This window comes from Rhinatrema bivittatum, chromosome 7, assembly GCF_901001135.1.
Source record: "Rhinatrema bivittatum chromosome 7, aRhiBiv1.1, whole genome shotgun sequence".
NCBI lineage: Eukaryota > Metazoa > Chordata > Amphibia > Gymnophiona > Rhinatrematidae > Rhinatrema > Rhinatrema bivittatum.
This window is the reverse complement of record NC_042621.1, coordinates 192,063,220-192,076,073: the sequence shown is the minus strand read 5'-3', so window position 1 is coordinate 192,076,073 and position 12,854 is coordinate 192,063,220. Positions and strand designations below refer to the sequence as shown.

Genomic DNA, 12,854 nt, shown 5'->3' with positions numbered 1-12,854 from the left:
AAAGCTTGCTAGGCAGACTGGATGGGCCGTTTGGTCTTCTTCTGCCGTCATTTCTATGTTTCTATGAACAACTACCTATGCCACTATCAGTAGCCTCTCCTGCTGCCCAGGCATCAGCGCAAGAATTACACCAGTTGTGGGAACACACGAAAGAACTCCTCCAGAAGGCTGGACAACAAGCCAAAAATTTCTATGATGCCCATCACAGAGCCACACCGCAGTTAGAGCCTGGCGATAAGGTATGAGTAAGTACCTGGTTTATTCGCCTTAAACTGCCATCAGTCTGGTTTGCACCTAAGTACATAGGACCCTTTCCAGTCCTCCATCACCTGGGTCCAGTTATGCACAGCTTGAAGCTACCACCGGCACATAGAATACATAATGCTTTTCATGTCTCCATTCTGAAGCCTCTCATCCTGTCCATATTCACCGAAGCCCCAGCCTCTCTCTGCTGAAGAAGATATCACATATCAAGTAGAAGACATCTTTGATGTAAGAAATTGCAGCAGACGATGGGAATATCTCATTTCCTGTGAGGGATTCAGCCCAGAGGAAAATAGTTCGGAGCCAGCATGTAACATCCTAGACAAGCAAAGCAGGAGGGCAGGCTATCTAAAAAAACTGTGAGGGCAACAAAGTGGATTAGAAGCCAAATAATGTCCGATTAGAAACTTTTATTTATGGAGTCGTATTTTTTATAAGGTGAGCCCGACTCAGGCCGAGTTTCACCCCCACAATGGAGCTGCCTCAGGGGCTAAACTACACAAATAACAAATATAACTCAACAATACAGGACATACAAAATCATATTTTGAAATCATACTAATTCACTAATACATGTATAATGGTAACATATAAAGCGAAGAACAGCTTTTTAAGGTCACATACAGCTAAAGCAATAAGTAGGACAATGTAAAGCAAAAAAAAAAGACAAGATGAACATTATTATCTGATTTTACCTGTATGTAGTGAATCTTTTAATATATATGAGTACAATCTCATAACAAATGTTTCTGATGGTCTGAAAAAGTGAGCATAAAAAATAAAAATATGTAAGCATATGATTAAAATAACAATAATAAACATTTAAAAATAAAAGAATGCTATAAAAAACCATAAAACTAAACATAGGTACACATAGAAAGAATTGTTATAGTGGTAATATTGACTACAGTAGACAGTGGTCAAACTGGATGCATGAATGCACTGCTAATATAAAAAACTTAGAGACATTTGATCTGCTGCGGTGCATATTATATATCTATGATCGGAAAAATCTAAAAAAACTCATAAATGGGAACTAGATTTGTCAACTCAAAGTATACATGGTGTAAAATCGAACAAAAGATTAAGGTGCTAAAATCAATTTATAAAATAAATAAAATGAAACGGGTAATTTTAAGCAAATCTTTGTTTTGCCTATCTACATTTCTACTCTTCAGTATTCCTGCTCTTCATCTGCACAGGACTGCATCCAAGTCTGGCATCGCTACCAACATCTGCAGTACAGACTTACTCGGCATAGCCCGCTCCACGGGCCACTACCAGAGTTTCTCCACTGTATCTCATTCCGCGTAACTCCCATTGCCCAGGACTAGGCTTCTTCTGCTAATACTGTGGACATCACTTTTCTTCCTATATTAATAAAGGTTCGGTTTTTAGTAGGGATGTGAATCGTTTTTTGACGATTTAAAATATCGTCCGATATTTTTTAAATCGTCAAAAATCGTTAGAGTGCGATCCAATAGAAATTCCCCCGATTTATCATGAAAAAATCGTTATTCAGGTTAGTGTCCACTAAAGGAGTTATTTGGGGGGAGGGTGGGAAAACCGGCACACCAAAACAACCCCTAAACCCACCCTGACCCTTTAAAACTAATCCCTTACCTTCCCCACACCCTCCCAAACCCCCCCAAAACTTTTTACATGTACCTGGTGGTCCAGTGGAAGCCCTGGGACCGATCGCCCGCTCTCAGGCCGTCGGCTGCCACTCATAAAATGGCGCCGATGGCCCGATAAAAAAAAAAACCCCACCCGACCCTTTAAAAGCGCCCCCTTAGATTCCCCCACCCTCCCGATCCCCCCAAAACATTTTAAAATTACCTGGTGGTCCAGTGGTGGTCCCGGGAGCGACCTCCCGTTCTCGGCCCGTCGGCTGCCACTAATAAAAATGGTGCTGATAGCCTTTTGCCCTTACCATGTGACAGGGTATCCATGCCATTGGCCGGCCCCTGTCACATGGTAGGAGCACTGGATGGCCGCTAGATCACCAGTTATTTGTAAAACGTTTTGGGGGGGTTCGGGAGGGTGGGGGAAGCTAAGGGGTCAATTTTAAAGGGTCAGGGTGGGTTTTTGTTTATCGGCTCAGGCCTCACTAAAAAAAATTAGCGATGTGAATCGGAATCGGAACCGATTCCGATTCACATCTCTACCGATCAGATTTTTTTCTCCCTCCAGTTGAACCCGATCGTTAAAACGATCGGGCACATGATTCACATCCCTAGTTTTTAGCTGTGTGCCACACTACTGAGACTGCGCCTGCTGACAGTGAGGCTCACAGGGCTCCTCCCTGTGGGCGGAGACATCACTCATCTCAGCCCAGGGGTTCACATCCTTCCCTAAACATAACACCATGGTACAGTGACTGAGATTCCCTCTCTCACTCCCTGGTTGGCTTGAGGAAAATATGAGCTTGGGAAGTGACCCAGGTCTCTCATATGGCAGTGGACAGCACGGTCACTGGGCTAGTCCCATGAACATTTTTTAGGTCATTCAAATGAGACACTGTGGGTAAGTGTTTCTTTTTTTTTAATCTCCTGCCCTTTGCGCTAACATCACAGCAGAAGCAAATTTGCATCAGGGAAAAATATAGAGACTTAGGAGGATTGGAATAAAGTTGATGATGTATTATGTGATTCCATGCAGACCCTGTCTGAAACATTGCATAAACAGAGCTTATTTGGTTTCCTTGATGTATATACAGAAGATCTAAATGATGTTATTTTATTAAAATAGGATATAATCATTTATATGCACAAAACTCAACAAATAACTTATGGCTGTATATTTTCAAATTTCCAAATATGGGTAAATCAATCCCTACATTTTTCACCCAAAAGATCTAGTATAACTTTCATAAAATGTTTTCATTAATATTTTGGGATAGCAAATTCCATGTTAAATGGCTATGCATTATGTACAAACTTTTTGAATTCAGTTTCATATCATATCAGTTTCATATCGCCCTCCCCGTACCCCCACCCCTCTTGATACTCTGCCCCTACTCATGATCCGCACCAAGTGCGGAGATAGCCTGTAATCTAGTTGTTTCTTCTACTTTATTGTTAATCAGCCCTAGTTATGTCATGTCATCCCCCTTGTTATACATCTTTCTCTCATCTATATTTTAAATTTATTGATTTTATATATATTGATTTGAAGATACTTGTTATTTGTAACTTTTCCAACTTTGGTTCGATGTAAACCGGCGTGATAAGAATTTTCGTCTTGAACGTCGGTATAGTAAAAAGATGTAAATAAATAAATAAATAAATATCTCTCATATCTTAATGATTGTGCACACCCATTTTCTGTCATTCCCTTTACACATAGACATAAAAACAGAGATTATAAAAATGTGCAGCTTTTCACAGATAATCTGCTATATAATGTCACTGTAAAAAAATTGGAAAAACAGATAACTTGATTAAACAAATAGGGACTTCTTTCTAAAGCAAGAAAACTGTTTAATATTGATTTTATGAACCTGCTTTGCTTTCATGAAAATATTTATCTTCACCTGTCAAGGAAAAAATGTCCTCTTTCTAAAGAGTTCTGTATTTTTTGATTGTTTAAGTGAAATCAAAATAAAGAGTTGTTCAAACAAGAAATTAACTGGTAATTATTCATGAAGTGACAACAAAATACTAGCAAATGTTCTTAAAGACAGATGCCCTGCTTTTAGCAAGACAAGATTTGCACGCAACCGATCTAATTTCTTGACATTGTCACCTACTGCACACATCATTCAAATGCACTAAGGACATAAACTATCAATAGTGCTGTTAGGGATGGCAGTCTTAATTACAGTTCTTTTGGTTGTCCTCATAACCTTATAGACTTTTCTTGCACAAATGCATTCCATCAGGTACACTAAAAGAGATGTTATTCCCCTGGCATTTTAAAGAGCTACCTAAAACTTATAGCAGGTTAAATGTGTCATTATTGCAATTTTCACAGAAAAGTAGAAGCTTATGTATTTGTTTTTAATATAGTTTTTCATCTAGCAAACATTTAGGTATCTTGTTATGTCCTAAAAATATGTGGCTACAGCTCTGGTATTTAAAAAGCTGTTATGCATTGCTCAGTAATAATATTTGATGTCATTTTTGTTTGAACTGAAACATTTTTTTCCTAGCAGCTTCTTAATGCTCCTTTAGGCTTCCATATTAATCATCAGAGACTGAAATGAGGCTACTGCACCATGATCCTCTTCACAACTACGTAGGGTTTATAAACTCCCTCCCATGTGACCAGTCATTGCAACAACAATCCTTGTCACTGTAGCTTCTTTCAGATTCCAGCACACATGCCAGGTTGCAACTGGCTCCATGTCATAAGGAACAGGATAATCCAGTCCAGATTTGACCCCAATTCATGCATGGATTTGTAATTCTGATTGTTTTAGAGAAATCAAAAGAGAATCAGAACTACAAGACCATGCATGCAACAGGATAAAACCAAGGCTGGATTATTCTGTTTGTTATTATATGGAACCAAGTAGCAATGCTATATGCAACCTGAACCTGGCCAATTGGTGTCATGTATCCTTTTAATACATGTTGATGGCATCTTTTAAAAGGATATATGTCATCAATATGTTTTTTTTTCAAGTCTTAAATACCTTGTTGCTGACTTTCCTGGAATCTGCCTTATTATTACTTTTCATGTTTTGATTAACGCAGGTACTCAGGACCAGTCGTTCAGACACTCACTCAACATTGCCCTCTATAACTTTTACAAATTAGACACTACAACTGATTGGATAACAAAATAAGGCCGCAGTTTATTAAACCTAATCCGAGCCACACTTAACATTGTTCAAAATAACTCCCCCGCCTCCGCCTCCTCTGCCGCATGTCAATTCTTCACTTACCATCGCGGCCCAATGGTAAGCAGCTAGGAGCTCCCCCCCCCCCCCTTTCGCCTACCCTGCCGCGTCGTCAGCGAGGGTAGGCTTGCGGCCTGAGCATCGGCCCCCCCCCTTGCTCTTTAGGCCTTCCCGTGCAGCAGCCCCAAGCTGCACGAGCATTACTCCCCCTTCCAACGTGCCCTTCCCAATTCCACATAACACACAACCAAATAGGGCTCGGGTTTCCGCCACCAACAAGGCAAATTAAATGGCCTTGTTTCCCCACTGCGGCCAAACTTGCAGCTGCAACTTAAGACCTTCTTCCAAGGCATTATTGAATAAATCCATGCCAATGTCGGAAAGGTGAACCCCATCACCCAAGAAGTACCCACCCAAGACCTCCCATGACCAGTCATGCCGAATCCAAAATCCCCCTTCCCGCACTAACCATTTGCCAATTTGGCGATTCAATTTTTTGACGCCATGGCGCCACATGGGCTCCCCCTGGTGACGAAGTCGAATGATGATGTCCGACCACCCCAATTTCGTAGTGGGTAAGCGATTCAGTAGAAACGCGAGGTCTTTACGGATAATTTTAATGAACTCCCGACAGGTGAGGTGACCAATGTCATTCCCGCCCAAATGGATGACAATGAATCTGGGTATGCCAAAGGCCTCAACCTTGCCTTGCAAGAAGTCGCATAAACTTCCCCATCTCATTCCCCCTTTTCCCATCCAGCGCACGACGCCCTCGGGTGCAGCCACGTTCAGATTCTCTCCGTACGGTCGCTTCCGAGCGCGACGTTGAGCCCGATGAACAAAAGAGTGGCCCACGATCCAAGCACAATCTCCGGGCGACTCAAGTCCGGGCAGATCTGAAAGATAAAACACATCCATTACCGCTCGTGCTCGCCGACCCCCTGAACCCTCCCGCCAGGTAACCCCTTACTGCCATGGAACCCCCTTACCACCGTACATAGCGGCGATAAACGTTCGACTTCCATCTGCCCAACGCTCGAATGCGATCCGCGGCCCACCTTAATTCGGCCGCTACCGTGGCAGCACCGATACGGAAAGAATGCGGAGTATACTGTCCCACGTTCCACCCCAACAACGCCACGACTTTCCGCAGCACGGTCGCAAACTGAAACCGTGTCAACGGGGCCCCGTCCTCATGCACTAGGAAATGCCGTCCAGAGCGAGGCCGCAAAGCCGCATACCGCAGCGCCGTCTGAACCGGACACACCAGGACGTGCGGGGCACGCCGTAACGATATCCACGCCCCTGCGCCCCTCTGATCCGTTTTAGATCGACGAAGGCGCAGCGTCACACTATGCTCGTATAAGCAGACATCCCCAGCTAAGAGACCCCCGACGCCCCCACCCTGATTAGACTGTGCTACGAGCTCCCCAAGGCGAAACGCACCAAAGAAGGCCCACGCGAAGGCCACTCGGAACAAGGCCAAGTCGAAAGCCGAACTGCAGATACCCCGCAGGCCCGCAGAAATCCGAACCAGATCGGGAAACCGGATGGGCCGCCGCCGATCTGGCAGGCGACCCGTGCCACGGCGCCAGCCCGCCAACAGCTTCCGCACCAAAAAACTACGGAACGGGCTGCCGAACCCGACCAATTGCTGGAAAAAAGCGAAGCCCGCCAACTGGCTCCGGACCGAGGCGACCGAAAACCCCGACCGTTTCGCCCACAGGATAAACCGAACGAGATTGTCCTCTCTCACGTCCCCCCCTTGCCACCCATAAGAATACAGAAAACCACCCACATATCGTCCGCCGGAGAGGTATGATTTCCAGGTAGCCGGCGCCACAGAATGCTGAATCAGGTCCCACGGCAGGGGGTGCCGAGCTTCCAGAGGCCAACGGGCACCCTGTCCCCCTTCTGGCAGGCGTGTGGAGCCGCAGCTCTGAAGACGTCCCACTTAAAACGAGAGAGAGCGTCAGCAATAATGTTCAGAGTGCCAGGCATATGGCGCGCTTTAACGGTCACATTCCATCGGAGACATAACATGACTAATTCCCTGACCAAAGTGGACACCTGCGGGCACTTCGCCACCAGCTTGTTAACCACCTGAACAACTCCCAAATTGTCGCACCACCAAACCACGCGTCTGTTAGCTAAGTCCTCACCCCACAGGGTCAGTGCCACCAGAATGGGGAAGAGTTCCAGGAACGTAATATTCTTGACCGTGCCGGCCGCCACCCAACTAGCCGGCCAACGCTCGGCATACCATTTTCCTTGAAAATACAGGCCCAACCCCGCCGCCCCCGCCGCATCCGAGTACAGTTCAAGGTCGACATTCGACACCTCCGGCTCCTGCATAATGCAAACCCCATTAAAAGATACCAGAAACTCAGCCCATATATCCAACTCATCCCGAACCGCCTTGGTAACTCGAATAAAATGATGGGCCGCCCTGACCCCAGCCGTCCGCGCTGAAAGGCGGCGAATAAAAGCCCGACCGATCGGAATGACCCTGCACGCAAAATTAAGGGAGCCGATTAAGGCTTGCATCTGCCGCAACGTGACTTTCGCCGCCCCTCTGACGAGCGCAATCAAACCCTGGAGCTGAAGAAGCTTATCAACCGGCAGTCGGCAAGACATGCTCACGGAATCCAACTCTATGCCAAGAAAGGTTAACTTGGTAACCGGACCTTCCGTCTTGTCTGGAGCTATGGGGACTCCGAGACGCTCGGCTGTGCAAAGGAAACCATCTAATTGTCGTCGGCACGTAGTGTCATTTCCCGGCCCTACAAACAGAAAGTCATCCAAATAATGCACGGAAGCCTCGCAAGCGTTATGCATGTTCGTGGCCCAATGAACGAATGTACTAAAAGCCTCGAACAACGCACAGGAAACTGCGCAACCCATGGGCAAGCAGCGATCTAAAAAATAGTGACCTTCGAAATAAAAGCCAAGCAGCAGAAAACAACACGGACGAATGGGGAGCAAGCGAAAAGCGAATTCGATGTCCGCTTTGGCTAAAAGAGCACCCGGACCTGCAGCGCGGACCAAAGCAACGGCATCATCGAAGGAAGCATAGGTGACGGCACAATCCTCCGAGGGAATAAAATCATTGACGGAAGAACCGTCCGGGGAGGACAGATTGAGTATGAGTCGGAATTTGCCCGGAACCTTTTTCGGTATGACCGCCAGCGGCGAAAGGTGCATAACCGCAAACGGCTGATGCAAAAAGGGGCCAACTATTCTACCCAAGGCGAGCTCGTCTGCCAGCTTGTCACGGACCACTGACGCCAACCGGGAGGCCGATCGAGAATTCCTTGCCCGCCCCCCAAAACCCGGACCCGCATAAGGAATGAGAAAACCATAATGAAAACCATCGGCTAAAAGATTAGCCGCCCGCATATCCGGGTAAAGCCGTAAAGTCGCATCCAACTCGTCCAAGATTATCGGGGAATCGGCTTTGCAGTAAAGGGACCAATCATTTGGCTCCTTTACCGGCCCCAGCACTCTGTCCTTGAGGGCATCGAAGGGCGGAATGAGCTCCTCCACACGTGGTGCACGCATGCCGGAATTTGCATTCAGGGAACAGGCACGTAAGCTTATTAAATCTCCAGCAAACGTCGGAACCGCCCCCCCCCAATTTTAACTCCTGACTCACCTTTGCTCCCGGATCCGGGACGAAAGGACTGAACCGCAGCTACGCCGGCGAATCTATACGCGATGGGCCTCCCCCCGCGCCTCCCGCTCGCGGTCCACCCCGGTTGGATACAACCCCTTTATTGGTCATTTGCGTGAGCCACAAGTGAATGTCCTGAGACCCCCAGGACATGAACCTATTACCCGCCATTTTATCACGAAACTTCTCATCGTAGTTGAGCCATGCCCAACCATCGTAGTCCTTGAAGGCCCCTAAAATACTATCCGCATAGGATAATAATGAGCCATACTGGGAAGCATCGAAATGGCTAACGACACTAGCCAGCCGTAAGAACCCGCGCACCCAATTGACAATGTTCTTGGCAATGCGAGGCCCGGGTACCGCGCCGTCAATTACTTGCTTTGCTGCCGAATCACTCAGTGCCCGCTCCCGGCTATCCCAGCTCCCTTTTTGGCCCTTTGTCCATTGGCAGCGCGGCAGTTCAAATTGCCGCGCTGCCATTGGTCCCCTGTTCCTTCCTCCCCTGCTCGCACCCGCCCCCCCCTCCCTTCCCTGCTGCCTTGCCTCCCGCCCGATCCCGCGTTATTATCGGCGATACCGGGACGAGCCCGGTTCGCCTCCTTTTACTAGTAGCTAGCCAGCAAGCTAGCTTTTGAAATTGTTTCTTTTCGATACAAATCACCATCTTAGTTGCTGTATGTTTCCTGTTGCAAGGGATATTGGATAAAAGTGATGTCAGAACTGTGGAGAGTTTATGCACATGTGTGTAGTCTGGCTCAATTAGGGAAGATTCTTGTAGATAGAACAAGAATTGACAGGAGGCAGGAAGCAGGTAACAGCTGGGGATGCAACCAGAGATCAAAGTGTGCATGAGGCAAACAGCAGAGGCTAACACAAGGAAAAGATTCAAAGATAGCTAAAGAAGGTTGTGAGTACTGTGGCTGTTTTATTAAATGATGACAGAGGCAAAAGGTGAGGAAAGAACATGAGCAGCACTGATAGAAGCAGCTGGAGGTGGGAAAATACCCCCAAGAAGAAGCAACAGCAGTATGAGATGGAGAGTAGAAAATCTGAGGAGTGGTCCGTAGCAGCATAATAAGGTAGTAAGCGGGACGACAAATGAGAAGCAACTGGAGATAGAGAGGAAGGTGTAGAGAGTGGTGGGGTGGAGTATTGGCTGTAGGTAATAAAGCAACTTTGCTTCTATCATCTCCTGTACACAATTGATGATTTCTGTTCTCACTTTTCCTTCTTTTTGGATATAGGTAATTGCTACCCTGACAAGTTAAAGTAACCCCCAAGGGGAGAACAGGATAGGGGGGGCTTTGGTATTATCACAAAGCCAAAGTGATTAATTTCTCTCCCTCACTTTTGCTCCAGTGGCAGTGAAACATAAAAGAACTCTTCTCTGTATTGTGACTATTAACCATACATGTGGTTTCCCCGGAGGTAAGGAAGAGAAGTAAGTGTCATAGAATTGGTGTGAGAAAATAATCAATGTTAAAATGCCGAAATATAATACATGTTAATTCACAGTAATTATTACTTAGACTCATGTATCCTCTGTGATGGCTGAACCTGGATAACAGTTCCAGAAACCATATCTCAGATTTCTATTTACAGGAACACTGTCATTATAAAACAAGATGTATATCCAGGGTTTCCAGAGCAGGAGGAAAATTTTCTTTCAAGGCCCTTCGCATTGCTCTTAGGTTTCCCACTTTTATGTATTTATTTTAAAGAGCTTAGATCAGTAGATGTAGTGTATTTGAATTTTCAGAAGGCATTTGACAAAGTCCCTCATGAGAGGCTTCTAAGAAAACTAAAAAGTCATGGGTTAGGAGGCGATGTCCTTTCATGGATTTCAAACTGGTTAAAAGAAAGGAAACAGAGAGTAGGATTAAATGGTCAATTTTCTCAGTGGAAAAGAGTAAACAGTGGAGTGCCTCAGGGATCTGTACTTGGACCGGTGCTTTTCAATATATATATGTTGCGATCCCCCCTGCTGCTGCGCTGCGGGAGGTCTCTTACCTTCCTCCAGAGGCCGCTCTGAAGCCAGGGCCTTGCCTGCGCATCATCCAGGACTTGCTCCAGGGCCTGAGAGGCCTAGCTGCTCCTGAGGCATGCCGGTGGCTTGCAGCCTCAGTGTTTGGACTTCCTGTTGGGCGACGCCCTTCTCTAGGGGCTGGCCCGCAGCTCTCTACCCTAGTTATAGGACCAGCGGTGGGCGGTCCTGGCAAGCTCCTCCCAGGGAGTTGCCTTCTACCTCCAGTATTTAAGGACTTTCGGTTCACTGTGTCTTGGCCTTCGGATTGGGTTACACAGTTGCCTGTGGCCTCTCCTGATCCAGGTCCTCCGTGACTACGACTCCTGCTTGTCGTCAGCCTGCCTTGACTCCGGTCCGTGACTCTGACTCCTGCTTGTCTTCAGCCTGCCTTGACTCCGGTCCGTGACTCCGACTCCTGCTTGTCTTCGGCCTTGGATCTGAGCATTACAGTCGCCTGTAACCTAGCCGATCCAGGTCCTCCATGTTTGATGGCGCCTTGTCCTGTCTCTGCTTGATGTTCCTGATGTCCAGTGTCTCTGCCTTGATGCCTGTCTCTGACCCTGCCTAGATGTTTGTTCCTGTGCCTGCCAGCCGTAAGGGCTTCGGATGTGAGTTTCCCAGCATCGGAGTCCTGTTCGCCTGGGTCTTCCCCGCGCCCTCCTTCTCAGCGTGGTCCGTGACCAGCCTCCCAGGGCTGTGTAGGGCGCGTCTGGGACAGGGTGGTCCGTGACTCAGTCCCACGGGTGGGCTGAGTAGGGCGCCCTGATGGACAGTGCAATGTTCCCGTCCAGCCTTGTCTTCAGTGTCGCTTCAGCCCTTGTCCTGATGTCTCCGTCTTGCTTCAGCCTGCTTCTGCCCCGTCTGATGTCTTCTGTTTAAGGACTCTGTCTGCCCTCGCCTCTGTCCGGCCTGCTGCCCATTGCCGTTCCCTGCGGCAGGTCCGAAAGGGCCGGGAACAGTCGGAGGACCGTTCATTAGTCAACTTCCCCGTGTTGGCTACCATGGGCATGCAGGTCCGGCTGAGGGTCGGACTCCCTGCTTCCGTTCCTGCCTGCCTGGCTCACCATGCCTGCTCAGCTCACCTCCCACGGTGTGGCCTTGGGCTCCTCCTGGGGTCCTGCCGTGGCCCAAGGGCTCACCACCCGCCCGAGACGACCGCGCCCGCGCGCGCTCGTAACAATATATATAAATGATCTGGAAAGGAATAGGATGAGTGAGGTTATCAAATTTGCGGATGATACAAAATTATTCAGAGTAGTTAAATCACAAGCGGAATGTGATACAATACAGGAGGACCTTGCAAGACTGAAAGACTGGGCATCCAAATGGCAGATGAAATTTAATGTGGACAAGTGCAAGGTGTTGCACATAGGGAAAAATAACCCTTGCTGTAGTTACACAATGTTAGGTTCCATATTAGGAGCTACCACTCAGGAAAAAGATCTAGGCATCATAGTGGATAATACTTTAAAATCGTCGGCTCAATGTGTTGTAGCAGTCAAAAAAGCAAACAGAATGTTAGGAATTATTAGGAAGGGAATGGTTAATAAAATGGAAACTGTCATAATGCCTCTATATCGCTCCATGGTGAGAACACACCTTGAATATTGTGTACAATTCTGGTCGCTGCATCTCAAAAAAGATATAATTGCGATGGAGAAGGTACAGAGAAGGGCAACCAAAATGATAAAGGGGATGAAACAGCTCCCCTATGAGGAAAGGCTGAAGAGGTTAGGGCTGTTCAGCTTGGAGAAGAGACAGCTGAGGTGGGATATGATAGAGGTCTTTAAGATCATGAGAGGTCTTGAACGAGCACATTTAAGACTAATCGGAGAAAATTCTTTTTCACTCAACGCACAATTAGGCTCTGGAATTTGTTGCCAGAGGATGTGGTTAGTGCAGTTAGTGTAGCTGGGTTCAAAAAAGGTTTGGATAAGTTCTTGGAAGAGAAGTCCATTAACAGCTATTAATCAAGTTTACTTAGGGAATAGCCACTGCTATTAATTGCATCAGAAGCATGGGATCTTATTAGTGTTCGGGAA

At 47.0% G+C, this 12,854-nt stretch overlaps 1 protein-coding gene across 3 annotated transcripts in view; it reads left to right on the top strand.

The window, feature by feature from the left end:
• The window catches only part of LOC115095675 (alpha-1A adrenergic receptor-like), a 124,462-nt gene that overhangs the window by 45,749 nt on the left and 65,859 nt on the right, over window positions 1-12,854 (top strand). The window contains exon 4 of one of the 3 annotated variants that reach the window (XR_003857841.1): window positions 10,146-10,227. The exons of 1 other annotated variant lie outside the window; for it this stretch is intronic. The gene's annotated coding sequence lies outside the window, so the exon portion shown is untranslated. Of the gene's footprint in view, window positions 1-10,145; window positions 10,587-12,854 lie in introns of those variants that run through there. One more of the 3 variants, XR_003857842.1, reaches the window with a different exon arrangement.